Here is an 8,974-nt window from a genome sequence, read left to right as displayed (position 1 = left end):
TTTTTTCTGGTTGTTGAAAGAAGCTTGATAGAGAAAAAAGGGAAGGAAAAGATAAGAAAAAGGAAAAAGAAAATGTTTGAAAAAACCCGAATAAGGTAGAATAAAATGAAATGATGAAAGTAAAATAGAATTTAAAAAACTTACAAAAATGTAAGAAATATAACAGAAAAAAATTCGTTCTTATAAAAACGGAAAATAAAAATAGTTTCTTCATTTTTTGTATTCAAGAATAAGAAAAGAAAAAAATATTGAATAGATGGATCCGGGAACAGAATGAAATACGATTGAAATTCCATCCAGTTTCCCCTAGAAGTCAAGCCATGAAACATTTTATAGTCAGTAAACTAAGCAGGCGGAGAGATGTGTGGTGTTCCTCTAGAGCAAGTTGGCTCAGTTGGGTGGGGCTTGGTGTAGTGCCTTCATTCTCCACTATATGGTGTTACTTAGTTTACTGGGATGGATCATTGTGGTTCTAATGGCACGTGTGTGCATGTGTGGGAGGAAGAGGTGAGAATGGCATCACCCAGCTACCCTTTCTCTAGTATCAGAACTCTGTGCTCTTGGCTACCAGCAGTCAAACACCCCTCCTTTGTCTCCAGCTTCCATTCACTCCCCCATTCTACAATGTCCATGACCAAGCCATCGGCCTGCCAGGCAACACCTCCCTCCTGAATTTTTTCTCAGATGGGTCTGTGTTTCCAAACACACCCACCTCCTGGTATGTTCATGTGACTCTGCTGCTGCTGATGCCCAGAGACTGTGGCCAGGTGCCAGCTCACCCCAGAAAAAGTTGGTGCAATCATGTAGCAGCAGTGTTTCAGGCATTTTGGTAAATTAGAACACCCATCTGCCACTAGGCTTCACCCTTAATGTCCTTGTTCCAACACCAGCAAATGTGTCTATTGTCTGGGTTCCCCTGGGACGTTTTTCTGTGTGGAGACTACACAGCCTCTCCCAAATGTCCTCTCAGGAGGGAACTGCCTCTCCCTGTGTGGCCTGAGGACCTTTTGGATCTTGCACTATGCTCCTAGGGATTCACCCTTCCTACCAGAGCTTCACCAGGTATCAAGCTGCAGTTTAACTCTGTGCTCCACTGTTTATAGCATCTTAATAGAATTTAAACCCTCTTCTTTCTCCTTTCTCCCCCCTTTTTTTGTTCAGTCTCTTGGAGTCCCTTTCTCTCTTTTTTTGTTCAGTCCATTCTTTCTCTTTCTCTCCAGCTGCTTTCAGGCGGGTGGTGCTTTTCCCATACTCTCCCCCCGTCTCTGTCCTCTCTTCATAAGCAGAAATAGCTCCCTACCCTCTGCAGCTTCTCTCTCCCCCACTTCACCTCTCTATGCTGTGTACCTGCTGAGTTCTGTGACTGAAGTTGTTTAGATTGTTGTGTTAATCATCAAATCGGTTTCTTAGGTGTGCAAGATGATTTGGTGTTGATCTAGCTGCATTTCAGTGATGAGAGAGAAAAAAAAATCCCATACTGCTCCACCATCTTGGGCCCACCTCAAATGATTTTTTTAATGTATTGTTGGATTTGGTTTGCTTATATTTTGTTGAGGATTTTTTAAAAAATATATTTATTTTGGGCAGAGTGCAAATGGGGGAGGGGCAGAGAGAGATGGACAGAGGATCCTAAGTGGGCTCTACACTGACAGGCTGAGGCAGTAAGCCCGATGAGGGGCTCAAACTCATGAACTGCAAGATCATGACCTGAGCCTTGGTTGGATACTCAACCGACTGAGTCACCCAGTGCCCCAAGGATTTTTGCCTCTATGTTCATCAGAGAAATTGGCTTGTAGTTCTCTTTTTTAGTGGTATTGTTACTTGCTTTTGGTATCTGGATTATACTCACCTCATGGTATGAATTTGGCAGTTTTCCTTCTATATTTTTAGGAATTATTTGAGAAGGACTGGTATTAACTCTTCTTTAAATGTTTGATAGAATTCGCCTGTTGTGGACTTTTGTGTCTTGGCAGTTTTTGATCATTCATTCTCCTTGCTGGTAACAGTCTCTTCAAATAGTCTATTTATTCCTCTTTCAGTTTTGGTAGGTTACATGTTTCTAGGAACTTATCCATTTTTTTCTAGATTGTCCAGTTTGTTGGCATATACTTTTTCATAATACTCTCTTACAGTTGTTTGTATTCTATTGTGTTGGTTATTATTTCTCCTCTTTCATTTGTGATTGTTTGAGTCCTTTCTCTTGCTCTTTTTTTTTTCACTCCTTTTTTTCTTTTTCTTTTTCTTTTTTTAATCTGTCTGGTTAGTGCATTATCAATTACATTGATCTTTTCAGAGAAGTAGCTCCTGGTTACATTGATCTGTTGTTTTTTAAAAATTTCTGTATTATTTATTTCTGCTCTAATCTTTATTTCTTTTCTTCTGGTGGTTTTGTATTTTGATTGTTCTTTTTTTTAGCTCCTGTAGGTATAAGGATATATGGTTTGAGATTTTTCTTCTTGAGCTAGGCCTGTATTGCTATAAACTTCCCTGTTAGAACTGCTTTTGCTATATCACCAAGGCTTTGTGTTTTTATTTTTGTTTCCATATACTTGTTGATTTCTTCTTTTGTTTCCTGGTTGACCCACTGATTGTTTAGTAATATGTTATTTGACCTCCATGTATATGTTGTCTTTCCAGATTTTTTTTTCTTGATTGATTTCTAATTTCATAATGTTGTGGTCAGAAAATATGCATGGTGTGATTGTGATTTTTTTGAATTTGTTGAGCTTTGTTTTGTGGTCTAAGTGTGATCTAGTCTGGAGAATGTTCTGTGTGCACTTGAAAAGAATTTGTATTCTGTTTTAGAATGGAATGCTCTGAATATATCTGTTAAATCCATCTGGTTCAGTTGGTTATTTAAAGCCACTGTTTCCTTGATTTTGTTTTTTGTTTGTTTGTTTGTTTGGATGATCTAGCCAGTGATATAAGTGGTGTGTTAAAATATGCTATTATTATTATGTTACTATTGATTAGTTGCTTTGTTAACTGTTTTATGTATTTCGGTGCTTCAGTGTTGGGGACATAAATATGTAGAATTATTACATCTTTTTGTCAGATTGTCCCCTTTATGATTATATGGTTTCTTTTGTCTCTTCTTAGCTGCCTTGATTTTAAAGTCTCTTTTGTCCCATATAAATATTGTTACTCCAGCTTTGTTTGACATCCATTTGCATGATAAATGTTTCTACATCCCTTCACTGTCAATCCGCAGTGTGTCTTTAGGTATGAAATGACTCTCTTCTAGGCTGCATGTAGATGAGTCTTGTTTATCTACTCTGACACTATGTCTTAATCAGTCACCACTATGTCTTTCAATTGGAGTGTTTAATCCATTTACATGCAAAGTAATTATTGATGTATACTTCTTGCTATTTTGTTAATTATTCTATGGTTTCTGTAGTTTTTCTCTGATCCTTTCTTCTCGTGTACTCTCCCATGGTTTGCTGGTTTTCTTGAGTGATCCACTTGAATATTTTTCTCTTTATTATTTGGGTATGTATTATTGGCTTTTGATTTGTAGTTTCCGTTAGGTTTGTATATAACACCTGCGTACAGCAGTCTGTATTAAGTTGATGGTCACTTAAGTTTGAACCCATTCTTTACTCCTCTCCCCCCATGTTTAAAGTATATTGTGTTATACTTGACACCCATTTGCGAATTCCTCAACTGATTTTTTTCTGTAGAAATACTTATCCTTTAATGCTTTTGTGTGTCTGTTTTTCATACTGTCACTTACAGTCTTTCCATTTGAGATTCCCCATTAATATTTCTTGCATGGCTGATTTAGTTGTCACGAACTCCTTCAGTTTTTGTTAGAGAAACTTTCTCTTTCCTTCTATTCTGACTGACAGCCTTGTTTGATAGAGTATTCTTGGCTGTAGATTTTTCCCTTTTAGCACTTTTATTTATCATGTCACTCTTGTGGCCTTAAAGGTTTATGCTGAAAAATCTGCTGATAGCCTTAGGAGTTTCCCTTGTATGTAACTGTTTCTTTTCTCTTTCTGCTTTTAAAATGTTTCTGTATCATAATTTTTTGAGCCTTTTTTTTTTCTTAATGTTTATTTTTGAGAGAGAGAGTGCACATGAGCATGCAAGTAGATGAGGGCAGAGAGAGAGGGAGACCAAGAATGTCAAGAATATGCAATGACAGTGCAGAGCCTGAAATGGGGCCCAAACTCACAAACCATGAGATTGTGACTTGAGCCAAATAAAGAGTCAGGCACTTTAATCAACTGAGCCACCCAGGCACCCCTTGCCATTTTCATTCTTGGTGTAGACCTCCTTTGGTTGATTTTGTTGGGGGAATCTCTGTGACTCTTGGACCTGAATCTGTTTCCTTTCCTAGATTTGGGGAGTTTTCAGCTATTATTTCTTCAAATAAATATTCTCCCATCTTTTCTCTCTCTCCTTCTGGGATCCCTATAATGTGAATGTTATGCTTCATGGAGTTGCTGTGTTTCCTAAGCCTATTCTTGTTTTGCATAATTCTTTTTTCTCTTATTCAGCTTGATTACTTTGCATTACTTTCTTCTAGTTCACTAATGCATTCCTCTGCTTCTTCCAGTCTGCTATTGATCCATCAAGTGTATTTTTAATTTTATTTGTGTTGTTCATCTCCGAGGAGTTCCTTTTTACGTTTTTTCTTTGCTAAGGGTATCATTGATTTCCCCCTCTTAAGTCCAGTGAGTATCTTTATGATCATTACTTTAAATTCCCTATCAGGCATGTTACTTTGATCTTGTTCACTTAGGTCTCTTGCTGTGGTTTTGTTCTGTTCTTTCATTTGTGATGGATTTCTTTCTCCTCATTTTGCCTGACTCTCTGCTTCTCTGTGTTAGCAAAGTCAGCTACATCTCTTGCTGTTGAAAGTTGTGGGTGGAAGTGCATTTTTAAATAGGTGGTGCTTGTCCTCCTCTACAGGGGATGTGCAGCCACCCTGGAGACCAGGTGTCTGACTGGTTCCTGAAGGTGGTTGTGTTTAGGATGAGAAGCAGGGGAGGTAAATAGGGCCTGCCAGCTTCTCTGTTCCTGGAGAAGTCCCTCAGGGAACTCTGTGATGAGTTAACCAACTATGCCTCCTGTAAGCCCCACGTGCCTTTCATGTTGCTGCTTCACTGCAGAGATAGCAGGCTATTTGTTGTGCCATCTCTCTAAGGGTGGGGATTAAGGTGCCTGTTGCCCTCTGGGATCTCTCAGAGCAGAGCCAGCTGATTTTTGCTGTTTTTTTTAGGTTTGCCTGGAAGCTTTATGTCCAGCTGGTTGTAAGAATTAAAAAAAAAAATCGGCCCCTGTGATTTAAAGCCAAATGTTAGGGGATTTCTCTTTGCTTTGCAGGCTCCCTGTTGTGATAGACTGGTTCTCACCTGTGTCTGCTCCTATGGCTCCCTCTGGTAGTCAGATCCTTGGGGCTTAGGGTCCTGCTGAGTCTTCACCCTTCCTCTTTGATGTGGCCTCTTCTCCACATTAGTTGTGGAGTTTGTTCAGCAAGTCTTTGGGTTCTTTTCTGGGTATTGGCTCCTATGTGAGTGTTACCTAGTTGTACCCATGGGATGAGATGAGTTTAGGGTTCTCTTAATCTTTCATCTTCCCTGAGAAGTCTCCCATCAAGCATCAAGTGTATTTTTAATTTCACTTACTGTATTCTTCATCTCTGATTGGTTCTTTTTTTTTTATCTTTGTTAAGGGTCTCACTGAGGTCCCCCACTCTTTTCTGTAGTCCAGTATCTTTTTTTTTTCTTTTAAAAAAAATTTTTTTTTAACGTTTATTTATTTTTGAGACAGGAAGAGACAGCATGAATGGGGGAGGGTCAGAGAGAGAGGGAGACAAGAATCTGAAACAGGCTCCAGGCTCTGAGCTGGCAGCACAGAGCCTGACGCAGGGCTTGAACTCACGGACCGCGAGATCATGACCTGAGCCGAAGTCGGATGCTTAACTGACTGAGCCACCCAGGGGCCCCTCCAGTGAGTATCTTTATGACCACTACTTTAAATTCTTTATCAGGCAGATTACTTACCTCTGTTTCATTTAGCTCTCTTGCTGTGATTTTGTTCTTTCATTTGGCACATAATCTTCTTTCTCTTCATTTTGCCTAACTTTCTGTGTCTTTCTGTGTTAGCAAAGTCAGCTATGGCCCTTGCTCTTGAAAGTGATGGCCTTAGGAAGAAGAGGTCCTGTCACGTGCTGCAGGGAGTCCAGTGTCCCCTGTTCATCAGAACCTGGTGTTTCAGGAGTGTCTCCTGTGTGTGTTGCAAGTGCCCTGTAGTTGTGGCTAAGCCACATTTATTTGCCTTCAGTCCAGTCAGCTGCACTGGCTTTTTGCCTGTTGTGGGCAGGGTTTGGTCCCTGTGGTGGCAGTGGGCCTGTCTGGGGCTGCCTTGGGCTTGAGTTGAGTCTGACCAGGCATTTGCCAGAGACGAAGTAGCACCTGAGAAGCTTCTGTGGGTGGATGGGACTATAGATAAGATTTCTTCCTCCTGCCCCCTGTCTGGGTTAGTTGGACTGGTTTATGTGGTCATCTGTCCCTCTGCCTGGGGAAGGAGTCACCTTGGAGTGGTGGTGGTGGCCCCTGTTGGGGCTGCTTGCATACTGCCGGGCTTGTGGCCCCAGTTTGGATGGGCTGCGGCCAAGAGCATATGGTGGGGGGCAGACCCACCATGTGCAGGGGTGTGGGGGCAGATGGGTGGTGCTGGTTGCAAGGTTTGTGAGCAGCTGGTCCTCTGCAAGAGGGATTGAAGTGGGCCTGTGTGGAGGGGGCAGATCCACCAAAGCACAGCGCCGGGTGGTGGGGCATATGGTGCAGTCAAGTTAGGTGGTGGATGTTGGCACTGTGCTGGTTCCCACGGGTGGCCGTGTGTTTATGCTGGGGGCGGGGGTGGGAAATGGTGCCTCTGTTCCTGGAGGAGTCTTGCAGTGTTCTCTGTCCCTCTGGGACAAGCTCTTCGTAAATAACTCTTTTTGTATACCCCAAGCATTTTTTCAAACTGCTGCTTCTATTGACATATCTCCATGGGCTGTTTGTTGTTCCGTCTCTTTAAGGGTGGAGGCTCAGGTTCCTATCACCCTCCTGGCTCTCCCAGAGCTGAACCTGATTGTGAAAGTTAAGGATGTTAAGCCTGACTGATTGTAAGACCTCTAGAAGTTAGGCCTCTGTGGTTTTCAAAGTCAAATGTTAGGGGGATTCATCTTCCCAGTGCAGGCCCCCATGTCTTAGGTCTGACGTCTGCTCCTCTCTCTGTGCCTGTGGTGTCCCTGCCTCCTGCACACAGCCCCATGGATCAGTTTGCTCCCGACCATGTTTCCTGCCTTCCTTTGGCCCATTCTCTGCAATTAGCTGTGGAGAGTCTGTTCTGCCAGTGTTTGGGTTGTGCTGTTTTTTTTTTTTTTAGGTTTGTTTGTTTATTTGGAGAGAGAGTGTGAGAGCTTGTGTGCGAGTAGGGAAGGGGCAGACAGAGAGAGAGATGGCGAGAATCCCAAGTAGGCTCGGTGCTGCCCTCCAGAGCCCAACACGGGGCTCCATCTCACCAACCCGTGAGATTAGGACCTGAGCCGAAATCAAGAGTTGGATGTTCAGCTGACTGAGTCACCTAGGTGCCCCGTGTTTTTGGGTTATTTATACTGAGCTGTTATCTAGGCTCCTCTTACTCTGCCATCTTCCCAGGAAGTTCTGAATGGGGCATCACTTAGTGTGGAGGTCAGTGCATGTCATCACCGTACCCCCTACTTCCACCCTAAGGTCACGGTCTCTAGACTGTTTTATTCCAGCTGTGTAGTCCCATCTGGGTCTCAGTGGCACGCTCTGCCTTTAATGATCATGAAGGGTGAATGCACCACCTGGGTATTCTTTGTCCATGACCTTTGAGAACCACATACAGATGTGGTAGTGAGGTCAACCCAAGAAAACCAGTCCTCCTAATGACTTGAGGTCTCACTGGGACGACATAGGCAACCTTGGTTCTGGTTCTGACCATGATACTGGTATTGCGTATCTTGGTAGCTTCGTGCAAATCACTTGACTCACTCGAGTTTCTATCCTTTACTTATAGAATGAAGGGGCTGAAGGACTTTCCCAGATGATGCCAGTTGCCATTTCTGGATGAATTAGCAGTTAAGGTAAGGCTACCTGTGTAACACAGGTGCTCAGGGGTGTAATACATCACGTGTTGTGTTGTCATCACCAGTCAGAAACAGCTGGTCAGATGGCCTTCTATGTGATCATCAGGGGCCTAGCTCCTTCCATACTCTAAGTCTGCCTGCCTTTAAATTGGGGTCTTTGTGAGGTTGCCAGGAAGGAGCAGACTGACCAATGAATGCTCCAGATGTAGAGGATTCAAAATATGCCCCTTCCACCCACATTCCATTGGCCAAATGCACCAGGAAGTCTGCGAATTGTGGTCAAGCATGTGTGGTGAGGAAAGGGAAACAGCTTTGCTACACAACCAGCCATTTGGATAGAGAAGACCTCTGGCCACTTAAATGGCAGCTTCTCCTTAACAACATCTCCTGCAACCAGGGGACTCCTATACAGGAGGGCACTGTCCTAATCTTGTCAAGAGACAGAGCAGGATGATTAGGGAGTGTAGCCACACATCCAGGATTGCCCAGGAGGGGCCCAGCTCAGGCCTGTGGTCTTGGTAATTCCAGCCAGTTGGTACCCCTTTGAATAACTGATAGTATCACCCTCAGACTACAGGATGGACAGAGCAGAGGAGGGGAGAGAGGACCAGATTTGGCAAAGACCTGGGATATTGCTGAAGAGAAGCCATAAGCCGCTGTTCCGTAAAGACAGTTTTTTTTTTTAATTTTAAAATTCTGCATCTGAAAACACAGTATGACAGAAAGCATCTATGTACACCTGCAGTGTTTTTGGTATGATACAGTATTTAATACATCCACTGTTTTCTGCAAAAAATTTTGCTTTGTCAGACAGAAACAGACTCCCCTAGACAAAAAAATACAGCTAAGGCACAATTTCGT

This window comes from Acinonyx jubatus, chromosome E3, assembly GCF_027475565.1.
Source record: "Acinonyx jubatus isolate Ajub_Pintada_27869175 chromosome E3, VMU_Ajub_asm_v1.0, whole genome shotgun sequence".
NCBI lineage: Eukaryota > Metazoa > Chordata > Mammalia > Carnivora > Felidae > Acinonyx > Acinonyx jubatus.
This window is presented reverse-complemented; position numbering follows the sequence as displayed.